The 21,131-nt window shown below is 35.9% G+C and overlaps 1 long non-coding RNA gene across 2 annotated transcripts; it reads left to right on the forward strand.

Annotated features, from left to right (window-relative positions):
- The first annotated feature begins 17,494 nt into the window (after positions 1 to 17,494).
- LOC112727749 (uncharacterized) lies at positions 17,495 to 20,141 on the forward strand. 2 transcript variants are annotated; one of them, XR_011868754.1, is made up of 4 exons: positions 17,495 to 17,863; positions 19,207 to 19,276; positions 19,369 to 19,471; positions 19,672 to 20,141. It is a non-coding gene; the product is annotated as an uncharacterized lncRNA (long non-coding RNA). The 2 variants fall into 2 exon arrangements; XR_011868753.1 differs by lacking the exons at positions 17,495 to 17,863; positions 19,207 to 19,276 and having other exon boundaries at positions 19,305 to 19,471.
- Positions 20,142 to 21,131: the final 990 nt, after the last annotated feature.

The following is a 21,131-nucleotide window of genomic DNA, read 5'->3' on the forward strand; positions in this document are numbered from 1 at the left end:
TTTATATTATAATTATTAAAACCTTATAACCATTTGAATCCGCCCGATTGAGATTTACAAGGATGACCATAGCTTTCTTCAAGCCGACAATCTCTGTGGGATTAACCCTTACTCACGTAAGGTATTACTTGGACGACCCAGTGCACTTGCTGGTCAGTTACGCAGAGTTGTGAAGAAGTGTTAAAATCAACAATCCGCGTACTAGTATGGTGGTTGGTTAATTTGCACATGATGAACATTTGTGATATATATCATGTAAGTGTAGCTATTTGAATCCAAAATATACATTCATTCATTTATTTATTTATTTATTTATTTATTTATTTATTTATTTATGTGGATATTTTTATGTGGTATTGGCTTGCTACTTGCTAATCTTGTCGGATGAGTTTTGAATATTATATAATTAACCTTGGTGTTTAGAAATTTTTGGTTCTACATGAATATTTGATCCATATAAATATACAATTCTAAGCTGCTTTGGTTCTGTTTGTGGTCGCCTGCTGCATAGTTCAATGACTATGTGAGGTGGTTTATGTTGCTTATTATGATTTTTAGGGTACTTGAATTTTCGTTTACTTACCTTAGTGGCTTAAACTTTTTATCATTTTACCGTGATTTTTTATGTGAAACTTTTTTGAACTAGATGACTGAAAACTGAAAATTTGTGCTTTAACTCTGAGATGAAATAGTGTAACCGATAGCAAATCAATTGTTTTAAACTTTTGCCCGATGATGGAGAAAGCCCTATTGAATGTCTACATGGTGTTGTTCATAACTCGAGCTACATAATTCTCTCCCCCTCTCTCTCTCTCAGTTACTTGCTTACTCTTTCTGTGCATAGATTGATAGATTGATAGATAGATAAATATATTGTATCCCTTCCAATGGTGCTTAAAGGCTATGAATGAAAACTGTTGCAATAGCTGTAGATGAATAATGAATTGTAATTAACTATGAACCTGAGGGCTCTGGATACCTTTTTCTATCTAAGTATCTTCATAATTTAATTTTTGGTGCTCTTTTTTCTATAAGTTATGGATTTGGGATATTTTGGTTAGCCATAAATTTATCTTTTATGCATCTACATGCATTATAATTAAAAATTCTCTACTCTGTCCAATAATGGAAGAAATTGACTAATGAGCGGCTGCTCAGCTTAATTTTTTATCTTGTTTCATAATTTGTTATGTTGTTTCATAATTTGTTATTATGTTTCACAATTTGTTATTGTTGCATAAATGTTGAAAACAATATTTTTGAACAAGTTTGAATGCTGAATTTGTTGCTGGAAACAATACTTTTGGTGCTGTTGATGAGTTTGAATGCTGGTTTTTCAATAAAATTGATGAATTTGTTATGTTTATATATATGCAGCCAACAAGCAATGAATAGCCCAATGAACTGACGCCTGAAGTTGGAGGTGAAAATGTTGAGTCCGTGGTACGTTCTTCAACGGACAGCGGCGTGCTTACCAAACCCCCGCCTAATCCTAGATCAAAGAAGAAGAAGGTTGATTCAACTAATGTGGGTGCAACTCCTACAAATCCAGCTCCAAGCACTATGGAAACTAATGAATTTGTTTTATGTTTAATTGTCTTTGTTTTATGTTTAATTGTCTTTGTTTTATGTTTAATTAAGTTGAATTTGTATTGAATTTGGATGTGATATACTTTTGTTATTCTAATTTATTGACGATTTTAAACTTCATTTTATGGTAATTCAAATTATGATTATTAGGTTTAAAAAACCGAAAAAACTGACTGAACCAAACTGTTGTTGGTTCGGTTCGGTTGTCCATAAAGCAACAAACCGAACGGTTGGTATCATTGCAGAACCGAACAGGTTGGTTCGGTTGGTTTTCGGTCCAAAACTGAACCAAACCGAACCGATTACATCCCTATCGTCAATGAGAGTGTCTTGATTGCAGGAATGCAATAAAACTAAGTGATTCACAGCTTTGGCCATGGTAGCCACCATAGTTTTTAGCCCTCTTTGCTCTTCTTCTTTCTTTTGGAGGAAAGAGTGAAGATCTCTTTGTTCTTGCATTAAGGGTTGGAGCACTTCACTCAGTGAAAGAGGTGATGAAAAAAAGGGCTCATGGTTTGGAAGAAAGGTTTCATAGTTGGAAGGGGGTTCATATTGATGAGAGTATTGAGGTGGTGTATATGGAAGTAGTAGTTCTTGGGAGTATTAGTGTTGGAATGGTGGTGACTCTAAGTATGGTTCATATGGCTCATATAGTTGTTGATATGGGGGATATGGGTTGGGATCATATGGAGGTGTATGGTGGTATGGGACTTGTGAGTATGGAGGTTGAGGGTTATGTTAGGAGGGGGTTCATATGCATATGGTGGTTGTGGTTGATAACAACAAGGAGGTCCACCACATCCATTAGATTAGTATGCATTATGGATCGGATTGTAATAATAAGAAACCGGAGGAGGTTGTTGCTAAGAAGATTGTCTATATGATTGAAGCTCCTCCCACATTTGATTTCCGAATCCTTGTTGCAAACCCTCATTGAAACTTCCATTTCCTACAATATAGTTAGAACCAAACTCATAGCTAAAATACTAAAATGGTGAGAATTCATAGTGAAGGAAAACAAAAACAAGAACTATTAAGAAACAAAGAGAACAAAATCCTAACTACTAACTCAAACAAGCAAACAAACAAAGAGCAACCTATTCACAATATGAACATATTAACAATAACCAATAGCAAACACACATTGCAACTCCGTGGCAACGATACCAAAAACTTGATGCGCGCCCAAACGTCGGTTTAGAATTTCTCCAAATAAAGAGTTACTTCGTTGCAAGTATAGTTCCAAACCAACAATTAACCCGAATCAAAGTTTAATTTGTTTGTCATAATACAAACCAATAAAAACCGAGATTATTAGATCTCGGGTCATCTCTCAAAGGAGTTTCAGTAAGGTGTGCATATCATTAGCTACGAGAATCAGGGGGTGAAATAGCAATAAACAAGAATTTAAAAGATAAGAAAGTAAAGCAAACAACTAAAGGAATATAAATGCTAAAATGGCATTCTTAACAAGGGTTGAAAGTAAAGGGTTCCTATCCTAATCATTGACCACAAACATGGCAATTATAAAGAGTTAATTCCATTTAGTCAATCCTAACATCGAGGATAAGTCAAATATGCGTAATTGATTTCAATCTACAAATCCTAGCCAACTCACTAATTACTTAATGAAAGACTAGCGTTAGTGAAAATCAAATCAACTAACAACCATAAATTACCAATCAACATTGGACATCAATGACTAAGATCACCTAAGTCCTCAATCCCAAGCCAAGAGTATGAAAAACTACTCAATAACTAAAAGAGGCATTTTATCAAACACTTAGAAGGCATAAAAGAAAAGCATATTAAATTGCAAGAATAATAAATCTAAGCTACCGATTGTAAGAAAATAATAACAATAACTAAACCAAACATCAAAGGAACATAAAACAGCAAATTGCATAAATGGAATTAAAATTAACAAGGTTTAATGTACACAAAAGCAACTAACTAGAGAAATAAACAAGTAAAACTAAGAGAATTGAGATGCTAGAATAGTAAAAAGTAGAGAAAACCAAGTCAACACAAGAATCAAAACCTAAATCTAAGAAAAGTTTGGACTAAAAATCCTAAATTCTAGAGAGAAAAGGAAGCTTCTCTCTCTAGAAAATTACCTTAAAACTTGTTCCTAAACTACCCTAATTGCTCCCCCCTTGATCCTTCTTAAATTTGGCTTCAAATACTTCAAAAATAAGTTGGATTGGGCTTGAGAAGTCCTGAAATCGCGACCCACATATTCACTTAAGTGAAATCACGTGCCTTCAGTCATGCGTACGCATGAGGTATGTAGCGAATTTCTAAAGCATGTATACGCGCAAGGCATGTGTACGCATGACCATGAAATGTTCCAAACTTCATTTCTTCATGAATTCTCCACTTTTGCATGATTTTCCTTCACTCCTTCAATCCATCCCTACCTTGTAAGCCTGAAATCATGCAACAAACATATCAAGGCATCGAACAGAATTAAAGTAAATTAAATTTAGCATTTTAAGGGCCTAAAAAGCATGTTTTCACTCTTAAGCACAATTTAGGAGAAATCCACAAAATCATGCTAATTCAATGAATAAATGTAGAAAAAGTTGATAAAATTCACTCAATTCAACACAAGATAAACCATAAAATTGTGATTTATCAATAAGCTCATTGGTCATAGGGCAGACATGCATCATGTGTATTTGTATTATTTGTTTGAGTATGCACTTTGTGTTTTGGCTTGCCAAATTGTTTATCTATATCTATATGCTACGTGACTTAAATGCCTTATCTATATTCTTAATTGTGTATTACTTGTATGCCTTATATGTATTTTCTTTTGAGAGATCCCTTATACTGGCGGAGGTGACGCAGAGGGTTGTTCCATATTGGTGATTGGGAGGTTTGCAGGAAACTGAAAATGAAGAGATAGATTAGAACCCCTAGATAGAATTATCTTATTTCTGGTTTAATGAGAATTTTATGCTTGATTTGGGACTATGGAGTTTAGGATTGCCTTTGGCTTTCCAGAGCCTTAGGGCACTGTTACCATACTAGGAACTCCTGATTCTCATTCCATACATATTTGTTATTTTTTAGATGCAGGACGCGAGGCACTTTGCTGAGCGTGCTGGATGATTCTTGGAAGCGAAAATCTACTTTTTGAGGATTTCATACTATGTATTTAGTTTGTGTGTGTGTGTGTGTGTGTGTGTGTGTGTGTGTGTGTGTGTGTGTGTGTATGTGTTCTCCACTTTTGTATAAAACTTGTATTGTCCCTCCTAGAGATTGACTTCAGAGAATCAGGATTTATATTTGTCTTTGGTATGATTTGGGTTGTGCATATATATATATATGTGTGTGTGTGTGTGTGTGTGTCGTATCGCCTCACCACCTTTGATTTATGACCTAGGTGAAAATCTCTGTGTAGTAGGGTGATACATCCACTTCCACTTTGTCATCCTTATTCCCACCACTACCACCTCCATCACCGCAATTCTTGTCTTCCAACCTCCACAAAATCCATGTCACCCTCCAATTCAAATTAAAGCATAACATTTCAACTTTCCTTCCTAGGGTCAAATGTAAGAGAGAGAAAAGAAAAGGGTATAAGAGAGAGAAGAGAGATAATGAAGAAGGGATCGCGACAATTCTAACCCCAAATTCAATAAGGGAGTGAATTTATACACCTGGAACTATTTGACGAGAATCTTTATGTCCCTTTTTTTTCTATTTTCTTTCTCTCCAATCATAAAAAAAACACCAATTCCTCATAGTTTTTGTACTACTAATCCGTAATGTGGATGTGGTCAAGCATTGTTGCAAGGGTGCTCATCTTCGATGTCATGCAAGTGTCTCACCTTCACGAATACCTGTGTAGCAAATCATAGCTTAAGGTAGTATATTAATAGTGCAGCAAATAATAGAAGTAATGGCTCAGCAACTTAACCCAATTTAGACTAGTTAGTTAGATTATTGTACAGCTGGCACAAGTTAGTTAGAATTATAACTTAATCACAGTTAGGAAGTAAGATTAGTTGACTGCACAATAGGTGTTATTCATTGATGTATATAAACTAACACCATCAAGTGAGAAAGGTGTGATTCATCCTTGTTTTATTTCTCATTTCTGAACATTGCTTCTCTCTGAATTCTCTCCTCTCACTCACGTTATTCTCACAAACTTTGCACCAAGAACCAGAGTTTTCACATGGTGCGGTGAGCGTAGAGGTGCAGAGATCAAGATATGAGAGGCTTCGTCATTGCAAGACTCGTGAGATCTTACTCTTCGGGTGTGAAGGTTTATTAATGGCAGCCATGACACCATATGGTAAAGAGATGAATCTAGATCAGAATCAAAGCTTTCCTACAAATGATTATCAGAATTTTGCACAAATGATGAGCCAGTTCTCTGTATTTCAGGCTCAAGCTTCCAGATCCAACGTATTCCTCTAACCACAACTCTTCTGAACATTAGAAACTATCATGCCTGGGCAAAATTAGCGTGGATTTCTATAAAGTCGAAGAACAAGATTAGGTTTATTAATGGAACCTTGAGAAGGCCAAAACAAATTGATCCAACCTTTGTGGCGTGGGATAGATGCAACACCATGGTGCGTTTATGGCTCCATGCCTCATTGAGCTCTGAGATACTGCAGAGTGTCATATGCTATAATGATGCTTTTGAACTTTGGGAATATCTCAAGCACCAATTCTACCAAGGCGACATGCTTTGAGTAGCAGAATTGTAAGAAGATTTGTTTAGTATGAGACAAGGAGAACTGTCAATTATAGCCTATTTCACCAAACTTAAAGGAATTTGGGAAGAGTTACATGAATTCAGGCCAATTCCAACTTGTGCATGTGTAAATGTGAATCCGTGTATGTGTGGTTCAGGAATGGTTAATAGATACAATTAAGAAAACCATGTCATTAGATTTTTAAGAGGATTGAGCGATTAATATGCTGTTGTTCGATCGTAAATTATGTTGATGAATATTAGTGATGCTTACTCTTTGCTTCTGTAGCAAGAGAGGCAATTCATGAATGTTAATGAGAATGATCCAGGAATTTTGGTGAATATAATGAATGCTGGATTACAAAACCAGAAACATAGAGGACAGAATAGAGAAAGAGGACGAATACGTGGTTGGTAGCACGAATCCTCACACCTTTGTACTATTGTACCAACAAGTGCACTGAGTCGTCCAAGTAATACCTAAGCGAGTCAGGGTCGATCCCATGAAAATTGTGATTTGAAGCAAGCTATGGTTATCTTGCAGGTCTTAGTTAGGCAGATTAGAAGGTTTATATGTTTTCATTTATAAAGAGAAACAATTTATAAGAGGAATAAAGAAAAAGAGGTAGAAAATACTGATAGGAATAGGGTTAAGGATTGGAGTTGCTTTGTCTTTCTGAATTAACTCTGGTACTACTATCTTCTCTGCTTGTGAATGATCTTCTTCTATGGCAGGCTGTATGTGATCAAAGCCATTGCCCATGGTCATTTAATCTGACGGAGGGTGAAGCTCTAGCAGTTCATTCTCTTGGCGATCCTACTCAAAACACCACAGACAAGGTCGAATCTTTCAGATCAGAGAATGCTGCTTCTTTGGATTCTAGCCTATACTACAGAGACCCTAATCTCCCCAAAAATCGGCTGAACTGGTGTCTCGAGAAGTCCCCAACGAAGTCGTGGATTAACCGTCTGAGAGATGTATAATCATAGCTATTGGTTCGTGCTTTTCGGCCACGTATTCACACGAACCCAAGTAGACGCGGGTGTTTGTCAGGCACGTTCATCTTAAAGTGATGAACAGAGCTAATTTGTTAGATCATCCTATTTACCACGATGAATATCGGATATACATCTTAGAGATAGATCAAACACAGATCGAAGAAGAAACAGCAATACTTTTATCAATTCGTAGGACTCAGCAGGGCTCCTCCGCTCAACCTAGGAGGTTTAGAAACTCATATTGAAGTAAAATACAAAGTAAAACATGAATAATGCTCGAAAGAGGTATGATGTTCCTCCGAATGATTATGTAAAATACACTTTAAATACTAAACAGATGATTAGTAAGGGTAAAACAATCTATTTAGTGCTAAAATTCACTTCTGGGGCCCACTTGGTGAGTGTTTGGGCTGAGCTTGATGAGATCCATGTGCTATGAGGTCTCTTGGGCGTGGAACGCCAGCTAGGGAATCCTCTCTGGGCGTTTGGACATTGGTCTCTACTCTTTGGGCGCTGGACGCCTGGAAGGGGACAAGAAGTTGGCGTTGGACGCCAGTTTTAGGCCTTCTAATCCAAAGCAAAGTATAGACTATTATATATTGTTGGAAAGCTCTGGAAGTCTTCTTTCCATAGCTGTTGAGAGCGCTCCATTTGAACTTTTGTAGCTCCAAAAATGCTCTTCAGAGTGCAAGGAGGTCAGATCCGGACAACATCTGCAGTACTTTCTCTGTCTCTGAATCAGACTTCTGCTCCAGCTTCTCAATTTTAGCCAGAAAATACCTGAAATTGATCAAAAACTCATAGTAGAATCCAAAAATATGAAATTAACACTAAAACCTATAAAAACTTAATGAAAACTAAATAAAACTACTAAAAACTATATGAAAATGATGCCAAAAAGCGTATAAAATATCCGCCTATCAGTGATCGTAAATCAGGGGGAGGAGGCAGAGGCCCTCCCAAAAGCTGTTCACACTGTGACAAAAATGGCCATACTGTGAATACATGCTATCAAAAGCATGGTTACCCTCCACACATGCAAAGAAGGCATGATGTGAACAATGCTAGCATAAATAGCATTTTAGTTAACAACAAAACTGCTGAAGAGACTGATGAATTCAACAATGCCACCAAGAATGAAGGAGAGAATTATCTCAGTATCAATGGTATATTTTCTGAAAAGCAAAAGGAAGCCTTGATTGCTCTGTTCCAATAATATGACCAAAAGCCTAAACTTCATAGTGGAAATTTGGCACAAACTATTCTTGCACCATCCGCAGCTATACATCATTTACCTTCTATTGCCAATCATGATTTGCAAACATATGATTGGGTCTTGGACACAGGTGCCACTACACACGTTTTCTCTTCTCTAAAATGTTTTCAAAATTACACTAAAATTAGCCCTGTAATTGTTAAAATGCCAAATGGTTCAAAGGTTGTTGCAACAATTGGTGGAACAATCTTCCTCTCAGTAGATTTTTATCTTATTGATGTACTATATGCCCCTTCATTTACATTCAATCTCATTTATGTTTCAAAGACTACTAACTTAATGCTTTGTACTTTCTCTTTTAATGCAAAATTATGTAAGATTCAGGAACACCTTACCTCGAGGATGATTGGAGCTACTAGCTAGAGGGACGGTTTGTACATATTAAAGAATAATAAAGAAGGTTAGTGACATCAAAACCAAGAATTACATCACTGTATCAGTTCAAACAATAAATTTAGTAGCATTAGGCATAAATAGGAACATTTGGCACTGTAGATTAGGACATTTAGGATTGGATAGGATGAATAATATGAAAAAGAAGTTCCCTTTCATTGTATGTTATGATGATAAAATGCCCTGTGAGACATGTCATTTTGCCAAGAAAGAAAGAATTTCTTACCGTTACAGTACAAGTATATCAAATGAAAATTTCGATTTAATATATGTTGACATTTGGGGACTAATAGGCATCCCTTCTATTGATGGCCATAAATATTTTTTGATAATTGTAGAAGAAAAATGTAGATTTACTTTGCTATATTTTCTAAAAAACAAAATAGAAGCAACCACTTACTTGAAAGCTTTTGTACAAATGATTGAAACACAATTCAGCAAGAGAATAAAATGCTTAAGGTTAGACAATGGCGGTGAGTCCATAATGGCTGAATTTTTTAAAGAAAAAGGCACAATTCACCACATCACCTGTGTGGAAACACCACAACAAAATGGTGTGGTTGAACAAAAATACCAAGATATTTTAAATATGTCAAGAGCATTCATTTTTGAAGCTCAATTGCCACACTACTCCCTATGGCATTATGCAGTTGCGTATGCAGTTTATATTTTAAATAGAATACCAAGCTCGGCCATTGAAAAGTGTAGTCCATATAAAACACTGATGAGTCCATATTTGATGGTAAATTTTGACTTGAATTGAGTGTATGCATATGCACACTAGCTAAAATTTCACTTGTGCATACGCACATGATGGTGAGCATACACACACTAGAGTGTGTTCTTCCCCTTTGTTTTCTTCATGAAATCTCCCATTTTTCATGCTTCCTTCAACTTCTACCTAGCCATTCTTGCCTATTGGACCTGAAATTACTCAACAAAATATATCATGGCATTGAATAGAATAAAAGTAGAATTAAATTGATTAATTTAAACACAAAAAAAGCATGTTTTCATAATTAGGTACAATTTGGAGAGAAATCACAAAAGTATGCTATTTAAGTGAATAAATGTGAGTTTATGTAACGAAATTCACTTTATTCAAGACAAAATTTACCATCAAATATGGACTCATCAAACACTCTACCATACTCTACCATACATTACTCATATAAGGGTATTTGGTTGTTTGGCTTTTGCTTCTACTTTAGTTTCAAAGCAAAAAAGTTAGACAAGAGAGCAAGGAAGTGTGTATTTTTGGGTCTGAAATCAGAAACTAAAGGTTATGTTCTTATGGACACTAGCTCACATGAAATTTTCATTTCCAGAAATGTTCACTTTATAAACATATCTTCCTTTTCAAAAATTCAGATCCAAATATCACACACCATAGCACTCCTGGTTTATCTTTCAGGCCATATTACTTGTATGATGCTGATGCATTTCAAACCCATATTCCAAATCCTAATGCCATGCATACTGTATCTCATCCATCTTTTAGCACTCTATAACATGACATTGCATCTCAGTCATCACACATTAGGCAAAATACACTAAATACTCCAAATTTGGGTAATTTAGACTCTCATGACACCACATCACAACATGTCGCAAATCACATAACAGATCATAGCTTAAGTAGTGGTCAAGTAGAACATGAACAAAATTTCATCCCACGAAGATCCACTAGAGAAAGACACAAACCAGCATATCTAAATGATTACTATTGTTTACAAACCACCACTATGGCAGCACCTTCCACTCCTCACAAGCTCTACCTGGTTTCACGTTTTGTTTACTGTGACAACCTTTCTAAAAATCATAAAGCATTGTCACTAGCCACTACCAAAGCCATAGAACCAAGAAGATATAAGGAAGCTATTCTTGATGATGGATGGAAACAAGAAATCAAAGCTAAACTACAAGCTCTTAAAGAAAACAAAACTTGGATATTGACTAACCTCCCTTCGGGTAAGAAGGCTATAGGGTGTAAATGGATGTTTAAAATTAAACACAAGCAAGATGGGACTATTGAGAGATACAAGGCTCGTTTGGTTGCAAAGGGTTTTATTCAAACTCATGGATTCTGTAATACTTTACCACACAGAGCTTTACACTATAGTCGTAAATCAGAGGTGGTGATGCGTTACGACATCTAAAAGCAAAAGTACGTACATATTATTCGAAGGAAATATAGTTTAACTAGGAGTCTTGAAAGAAAGGATAAGAAAAAATAAAATAGAAATTGCGTCCCACTCGAAACGTCAAGAATAGAAGCATCGATACAAAAACCAAAGAGACAGATATATACATATAGATATAGAATTCCAAAAGAGTTATATAACAAGCTCTAGACTCGACCTGCGAAGTAAAAATACAACAAAAGCATAAACATAAATCTCGTTTCTCCGAAATCAACCTTTAAGATGGATATACAAGTTAATATACAAAAATGGAGAGTATATGTATACATATGCTAAGCACAAAAATAAAATCCCAAAAGAGTATTCGCTTTCCAGAGAGAATCCAGCATACTCAGCGAGATGCGTCACATCCTGTATCTGAAAATAGAAAATTTTCGAAACGGGTAAAAACCAAAAGGTTTCCAATAGGGTAACAGTTCCAAATAGAGACGATGTAAACCAAATGAACCCACTAGGCAAATCTTAAACTCCAACAACCAAGATCCAAGCCTAGGGTTATACTAATCTAAAATAGGGTAAGGTAAACTAAGCCTTTCACTAACCAATGATCCATAAACTCAAGTTCCTTTAACACTCATCTCAGCCTTTCTCTTTTCAATTCAATACCACATAATTTTGATATTAATTTCAGTAAATATATTTAGTAGAAGCAAACACAATTAATAGGGTGCAAACACAATCAAGAACAATTATAACATATATAGCAATTAGTAATTAAACAAAGATATACACTGAAGGCAAACCAAAACAATGCACACTCAAACAATTTCACATAAATGCATATGATGCATGCCTGTCCTACTGGTCTTGAGCTCACGTGTTGGTTACACTGCCAGAACCTGACACATCCGGTAGTTAACTCAGATATTATCTCTCTGTCGTGCATCCCCAGGAGGCATACCTCGAACTTATCTCATATCGTTCTAAGAGGGATTAGTTCCCTGTCACCTTCTCCTAGAGGCATCTGTCCGAAAATTGCGAACCCGGCCACCCTTACAATCAGAGAGAGCTACAAAACAAGCGGGATCAACCATTGTCCTTGTTTTGGCATAACTCAGCTCAGCGCAAGCAAGATTCACCACCGTCCTTGCCACGTCCTTGCCAAGAGTAAACATCAGTCAATATGCAAGCAGGTCATACCACTGACCTTACCAGAATCCAGTGAATCAAATTACAATCAGCCTTATTATTCACGTCCCAAGTCAATTTAGTATTCAGTAATTTCATTGTCCATAGACTTCTCTCAATTATCATCAACTTCGACACTTTACTTTGCAATCTCATCCAAACATATCAACCTAATCCATTAAATATGCTCACACTCATTCCAAAGCCTAAAAACTAGCTAGCGGACCTTAAATAGGGGTTATAAAGGTGAAAAAGAGAATTATAGGCAAAATTAGTTAAATCAACATTTTCTTGAAAAACAGGGCAGTCGTGCGTACGCACGAGTTCCTTTTTTGCATGTACGCGCAAAACGCGCACGAAAAAAGCTCAATTCTGAAATGCAAGTTGTACGTACACATGGGTCATGCGTACGCATGACTTGACTTTTGTGCATATGCATGGTATGCGCACAAAACTCTTTCAATTTTGTAACACCCCTCATGCGTACGCATTAGTCGTGTAGTGCACGGAATTGTGATCACACTTTTCACAACTCCGGTACAACTAACCAGCAAGTGCACTGGGTCGTCCAAGTAATAAAATCTTACATGAGTAAGGATTGATCCCACGGAGATTGCTAGCTTGAAGCAAGCTATGGTCATCCTGTAAATCTTAGTCAGGCATATTCAATTGGTTATGAGTTTTGATAATTGAAAGATAAATAAAACGTAAATTAAAATAAAGATACTTATGTAATTCATTGGTGGGTATTTCAGATAAGCGTTTGGAGATGCTTTGTTGCTTCTGAACCTCTACTTTCCTATTGTCTTCATCCAATCATGCGTGCTCCCTTCCATGGCAAGCTGTATGTTGGTGGATCACCGTTGTCAATGGCTACCATCCGTCCTCTCAGTGAAAATGGTCCAGGCACGGCTTCTGTACGGCTAATCATCTGTCGGATCTCTTGTCTTGGATGAAGAATACCAGGCACAGCTACCGCACGGCTAATCATCTGTCGGTTCTCACTTGTGTCGGAATAGGATCTCTCTATCCTTTTGCACACTGTTACTGCGCCCAACATTCGTGAGTTTGAAGCTCGTTTGTTCTAGCCTTTACCACAAAGGTTCTGATCTCTGTGAATTCGACTACTCTGTTGTCAGGAGATGCAAGTCAAAGTCACGAACTAGAGGCCTAAGAGATTATACTCCAGCTGTAGACCGCTTGTGGTTGTCAGGCACGCAGATCTTGGCTAAGCGAGTAATAAAGATAGTGGGTGATTGTCACGGGTCACCCCTTCATTCTGACTTAACTGAATTAAGAATGAGAGTATATCTTGGAGAAGAGACATGCGTGAATTGAAAGAGAAACAATAGTACTTTCATTAATTCATGAAGAACAGCAAAGCTCCGCACCTTAATCTATGAGGTGTAGAAATTGCACCATAGAAAATACATAAGAGAAAAATATCTTGGCATGGCCGTGTGGCCAGCCTCCAAATGTGAAAAATGTCATAAGATATGAATACAATAGTAAAAAGTGCTATTTATACTAAACTAGTTACTAAGGATTACAGAAAATAAGTAACTAAGTGCAGATAGTGCAGAAATCCACTTCCGGGGCCCACTTGGTGTGTGCTTGGGCTGAGCATTGAGCTTTACACGTGCATAGGCCTTTTCTAGAGTTAAACGCCAGCTTGGATGCCAGTTTGGGCGTTTAATTCCAGTTCTGGTGCCAGTTCCGGCGTTTTACGCCAAAAATGGGTCTCTGGCTGGCGTTGAACGCCAGTTTGGACCATCAAAGCTCAGGCAAAGTATGAACTATTATACATTTCTGGAAAGCCCAAGATGTTAGCTTTTCAGTACAATTAAGAACGAACCAATTGGACTTTTGTAGCTCCAAAAAAATGCGTTTGAGTGCAGGGAGGTCAGAATCCAGCAGCATCTGCAGTCCTTTCTCAGCCTCTGAATCAGATTTTTGCTCAGGTCCCTCAATTTCAGCCAGAAAATACCTGAAATTACAGAAAAACACACAAACTCATAGTAAAGTCCAGAAATGTGATTTTTGCATAAAAATTAATAAAAATATAATAAAAAGTAACTAAAACAAACTAAAAACTACCTAAAAATAATGTCAAAAAGCGTATAAATTATCCGCTCATCATCGTGCATACACATGACCTCAATTTTCTGCAACTTCTGCAAAATTCATATTTAACCATAAACTTCAAATGTGCATAACTTTTTCGTTAAAAATTATTTTTCATCCGTTCTTCGAACGTCATAAACCAAACAGACCCAATTTAAAGGTCCGAGAACCAAGTTATGGCCCGTCAAAGTTGGTTAAAAATATGTTTTTACCAAAGTTACACAATTACTCAATTTCCATACCAAAATCTTTACTAATCATACTCAATCATACATTTATTAATTCTCTACCCCTTTTTAACCATTTCAACAACAAATCAACCAATCGAACATTTGACACACACACTCATACAACTATAATTCGATTCACATCAACAATACATAACACTCATATATCCAAGTTCACAATCAACCAAGAATCAATTATCTCATACCACTTACCTCCATTTACCAAATAGGGGATTCCTCACCATATCACGGCCTCCGGCCCAATTCCACATCAATTATATTTTTAATCAATCATACTACAACAATTAAATCATGCATACTCATACATATACCTATTCAACTAATCACAACAACAACCAATTTCATTCAATCCTATCCTAGGGACAACTAACCAAGGCATTCACATAATTTTACATAATGCCTACTTGAAACTAAAATACGTACCTCAAGCGTGACAAATCCAAGCCCTTGAGTCTCTTTCTCACCAATTTCGAGCTTCACCCAACGTCAACGAGCCTCAATGGATCCTCCACCGATCGAACCAAATCAACCCAGGCAATCAAGCGACACTATCTCATCTAATTACATCAAATTTCACTCAAGCTAGGGTATTCATACATATTAGGAAGAATTAGAGGAAATGAGCTTCCTTACCTTAACCCACTTGAAATTAGGATGGAACTCACTTATAATCTATGCTAGAGTATCTCTATAGAACCAAAATCACAAGTTTCTCAATATGCTCAAAATGCAAAATTAAAGAGAATAGAAAACTGGAAAAAGAGTTCAAAGTTTCTTACCATAATACTTTAAAAGATTTATAGAGGGATCCGAGACGAACGCGTGGTCACAAACAGCTTGTCCATCAGAGCTCCGTATTAAAAGTTATGAGTAATTGAAGGAGATAATGAATAATGAAAAAGGGTTTTGCTCTCCATCTCTTCTCTTCTCCGCGGAACTCTCAATGAAAGGGGGGAAATGTGAATTTTTTTGCTAAGTCATGAAGGGTTATATGTGTTTTGGGCCCAACACGAGCCCGATTTGATTTTTAATTTGTTTGGGCCAACCATAGGCCAAAACCTTTAAGATAAGTGTTTTAATTCATGTCCTAATTATTTTTAGCTCTCGCAATTATAAATTTAAGTTTTTAACCTTCTTCACTCATAATTAATTTATTAATTATAGTTTAACCAAATTTTACAAATTCGACTACTTTGACGTATTCAGCCCGGTGATAAAAATGACAACATTCAGAATTCTCCTAGCTTTGGCAGCCTCCAAAAAATTGGTTTGTTAACCAATTAGATGTGAACATAGCTTTCTTACATGGAGATCTCGAAGAGGAAGTATTCATGAAGCCTATCCCTGGCTTAGATGCCCCCATTTGGCTCTGTCTGTAAACTTCAAAACTCCCTATATGGTCTGAAACAGGCCAGTAGGCAATTGAATACCAAACTGAGCTCTATGTTGGTCAATTTTGGCTCCTCACAATCTAAGGCAGATCCTTATCTTTTCACAAGACATTTGAAGACAGGTTTTATTTGCATACTGGTTTATGTGGATGACTTGGTTCTAGCTGGAGATGACTTAGATGAAATCAAACGTGTGAAGCAGTTACTGGATGACAGATTCAAAATCAAGAACTTTGGTAACCTCAAATTTTTTTTTAGGATGGAAATTGCAAGAAGCAACCAAGGCTTTGCCCTTTATCAGCGAAAATACACCCTGAAATTGTTAGCAGAATTTGGTTTGAGTGATGCCAAACCGGCTTTCACCCCAATTGACTATTCCATTAAATTGTCAAAATCCACTGACAATGCATTAGAAGATCTGACTTAGTACAGAAAGACTAATAGGAAGACTCATTTACCTTACTAATACTCGTCTGGACATTACCTTTGCCTAAGTAAACTCATCCAATTTCTTGATTGTGCCACTGATGTACACTTTAAGGCAGCTCTTCACGTGTTGAGTTATTTGAAGATGGCCCCCGCTCATGCTGTTCTCTTTTTAGTATCATCTGATCTCTCCTTCACAACTTTAACTAATGTTGATTGGGGAACTTGTCCCGACACACGCCGCTCGATTTCAGGATATTGTTTCTTCCTCGGCTAGTTCCTTATCTCGTGGATAAGTAAGACACAAACTATGGTGGCAAGGTCCTCTGCAGAAGATGAATACCGGGCACTAGCTCTAGCAATGTGTGAGGTTTTATGGCTCTCTTATCTGCTTTCTGACTTTGGCTTTTCACTTGATAAAGCTATTCACATGTTCTGTGACAACCAATTTATATTGCACATTCACAAAGTGGCATGCTCAAGCTCCTGCCAATCTCCCCCGCCAACCAGATTCCAAATGTCTTCACCAAAGCGCTTGCTCTTGGTCCTTTTTCCACCTTTCACTCCAAGTTGGGAATGCTCAATTTTCACCTCTCAGCTTGAGGAGAGTGTAGCAGATCATAGCTTAAGGCAGTGTATTAATAGTGTAGCAGATAATAGAAGTAATGGCTCAGCAACTTAACCCAATTTAGACTAGTTAGTTAGATTATTATACAACTAACATAAGTTAGTTAGAATTGTAACTTAATCACAATTAGGAAGTAAGATTAGTTTACTGCACAATAAGTGCTATTCATTGATGTATATAAACTAACATCATCAAATAAAAAAGATGTGATTCATCCATATTTTATTTCTCATTTCTGAATTTTACTTTTTTTTGAATTCTCTCCTCTCACTCACATTCATCTCACAAACTCTACATCAAGAACCAGAATTTTTACATGTGCTTGGTTTCATTCTCTGTCATAAAAGATTCAAGTAACAGTCACGCTGATTGATATTGATAAAGAGGTGGAGTGATAAGCTAGAGAAATTAAAAGAGGAATGAAATAGAATAATAGATTATGAAAGGGGTTATAATAGAAATAATTTAAAAAAAAATTATTTTAACCAACTTTGACCATCAAAAATTAAAAAAAAAAATTAACACTTAATCTAAACACCAACAATAAAATTAAATCAAATTAAACATTAAAAATATTTTTAAAATATTAAGAATAAAAAATATACTTTACCTTTGAATTTTTGTTTGATTATGGTTTAAGCACCATTTTCAACTTTTTTTTATTATGGTTTGCACCTCTTTCAACTTTTTTGATGCGGCCCTGCCTCTCAACTGTCTTCATTTCTGCCTCCTCCTTCAGGTTCGCATCCCTCATCTTATTCTAAGTTTCTTGCTTACACTTTATTCTTGTGCTAACCTGAAGATTTGTTGAGTTTTTTTTTTTTTTTTTTTTTTTCCTTTTGCGATGTGTTCGTTGTTTCTAAGTTTTGTACCGGTTATTTATGTTGTGATAATGCTTCTGGATATAATAATGCCCATTACCTGTTTGTTAAAATGATTCAACGGAACCATTAACAGAAGAAAACTCTTTCTTTTCTCAACTGCCCACGTAGCTTTTATGTCAATTTGTGATGTTTTGGTGCTAGTTAAGTATAGCATTTCACGGACGCTATATAATTTCCCACTCTAGTGTTTATCATTCTTCGGCTGCATCTCGAAGTAGAGCACGTGCTTCTTTTCTGGTTCAATGTCATGGGCATTAGCATTGCAACATTCATCGTTTGTTTCATTATGTAATCATTTTCGCGCTTCTCTTTCTGTTGTTCAGCATGGCTCTTTTCATAAGCTGCTACTTCACTTCTTAGACCACAGCTTGTTCTTTCAAACAAATTTTCAATTTCCTTTTATTAAAAAATTCTATCATCTCTAACCAACTTGATTTGGTTAAGTGGTTAACTCACTTGTCTGTTTAAGTAAGTGTGGGGTTTCAAATCCTGCCTTGTGTATATAACAATCTATTGGCCAGCGGCAAATGTTTAAAACCCTTAAATGGAGCTCCGATCTGTGATGAATTAGTCTTTGGCCTGCCAAGCTGAAAAATACCGTAAAAAACCAAAAAGAAAAATTCTATCATCTCTGTCTTTATTTTTTAAAGGTGTTGATAGAATCCTCTCTAAGTGCTAGAGTTTTAGTTCAGTCTGCGCTTCTCCCAACAACCAGTGGTAGTACAAAACTCTCCAATTTAACTCTTCCTTTTTGTGTCCCTATTTATATGAACTAATTTATAAATACATAAGAACTTTTTAGAAAAAGGCTGTTTAATTTCTATGACTCTGTTGTGTTGTTGTATTATGATGCTGGGTTAAGTGATATGATAATGATGTTATGTTTAGAAACTATAGTGCTAAATTGCTTCTTTGATTTATTATGCATAGATCCTTTGTACATGTCTTTCAACTGGTACATGACAACTGTTTTTAAAGATATTTAGTAATTTTTGAGTGGATAGGATTAGGTGTTTTCATGCATGGGCCATTGCAAAAACAAATAGTATGCGGTTAGGTTCTCATCCTAAGTTCCTAACTTCTTGTCTGCTGCAATTATTCGTGATTTAAGTTTGTCAAACTATGTATAGTGCATTTGATTCTTATCAATTCTTACTGTTTCTTCATTTTTCAATAATCATTTGGGCTTGAATTACAGAGGAGAAGTAACATTCATGGATTCTTAGGGCCAGACAACTCCTTTGCCGCGACTTTAGAATGTTGAAAAGGTTATATATAAAATTGAAAGCATTTAGCTGTAACATCATGCGGATGACAGAATAGCAGTGTTTGTTTTTACCAAGACTTCCTCCTTGTCAAGGTTTTGGAGGTTGCAGGAGGAGTCATGGATGAACTTGCAAGCCCTATAAGTCCTAGGAAAGACGTGGTCCAAAACCAGTCTTGAATTCATGCAATTAATCAAGGTTCGTACCTCTAATATCTATGCATGTATTAATGGCAACAAAGTCTTTTATCAAAAGGAAAAATTGGCAGTATGAAAAATACACTAGCAAAACTATAATTCTAATTTTCTCATTTCAATTGAAGAGGTACACCAACTGTTGTATAAGCATAACACTGCTTCTGGCATTTATGACTTGTATTTGGATTCAATATTTGTCAGCTTATGAAAATTCAACTGCCTCTGGTCTTTGCATTCTACAAATTCCTTATTCAAGTTGATATAGAGTGAGAAGCATAAAAGGAACAATGAGTTTTGCTACAAGAAAGCGGGACTTATCATGCAGCAGTCTGAAATGATGTATGTTTCGAAGCCTGTGTCGAGTTGAGCAGAAAGAGTCGGTGAGAAGCTCCGTTTCAATGGTCAAAGACTTTCCGGATTTAGGAAGAAGAATGCAAGAACAAAGGTGAGTTTATTTATACCGTTTTCTTTACGTATGTTAGAGAATATTAAGAATATCTTACAATTCCGTATCACCTTTGTAATTTGATTAACTAGGTTCACATTACTACTCTTAGTGGATTTGAGCTCATATTAGTAGTACTAGTATGAATAAGGTTACAGCTAGTTTGTTGCATCCATTATCTATCAATAGATACCAAGTAAAATACACATTATTTGTTAAGAACAAATGGTGAGACTTCTTAAGAACCAATGTTATATATTGACAATACAATTTATTAGGAAAATTGAAGAATAAACTACATGATAATCAAGTTGGACGTGAATCTCTGGAAAGATCTGTTGCCAACTAGGTGTGTCTATGCTATTATACTTTTAGACTTGCCATTTTTTTTGGTCGAAATGTCACATGAATCAACCAATTACAATCTTGATCATGCTGCATGCACTTATTATGCATGCACTTGTTATGGTACTTGACATGATTAGATTCTAATACCTTGTACTCTACAAATTTGTCGATGTTGTAGTTTGAAAAAATGACTAGAATATATTTTTTTTTTTATAATATTAAGGGTTCTATCTACTACTTATCATCAGCCAAGTTTTGAATTTGGGTCCATTCATTGCAAGGGATAGAAGGTAACCACTAGAGCAAAGTTTTGCGTGCAACGACTAATATTGAACTGCCAATAAATTGAGTCGATTTTTGAAAAGTCTTACCATTTGTTCTTAAATTGCATGGTTAGTTGGGATTTATGTTTTTATTAGAAAAATATAGACATGCACTAGTGCGATTTAATCTCATCTTTTTATGATTAAAAGGTTGGCATGTAGGCTATTATGGGTGGCTAGAGACAACCTAAGAATATCTCCGGAAACCACTTTAACAAGTTATGCGGTACCACCCTTTGGAAGAAAGGATAGATGATATACGTAAAAAGAAAGTGATGGAGGAAAAGCGTTTTATTCGAATCTAAAGAAAATCAATCAAACCCAATATACATAAATCTTTGGCCAATGTAAGATTTTCTTTGGATCCAATAAACCAGCCATTGAACCACGAAAATTCCCTTAAAATGAAACTGAGAGTTGATAAACGAGATTACGAGAGTGTGCATAAAATTAATTTTAATTAAAAGTGAGTTAGTGTTAACATTTATGTTTGAGAATTTTTATATAAATTAGATTGTAATAAATTAAATATTATTTGGATTGTA

Source organism: Arachis hypogaea, chromosome 12, assembly GCF_003086295.3.
Source record: "Arachis hypogaea cultivar Tifrunner chromosome 12, arahy.Tifrunner.gnm2.J5K5, whole genome shotgun sequence".
NCBI classification, from domain to species: Eukaryota; Viridiplantae; Streptophyta; class Magnoliopsida; order Fabales; family Fabaceae; genus Arachis; species Arachis hypogaea.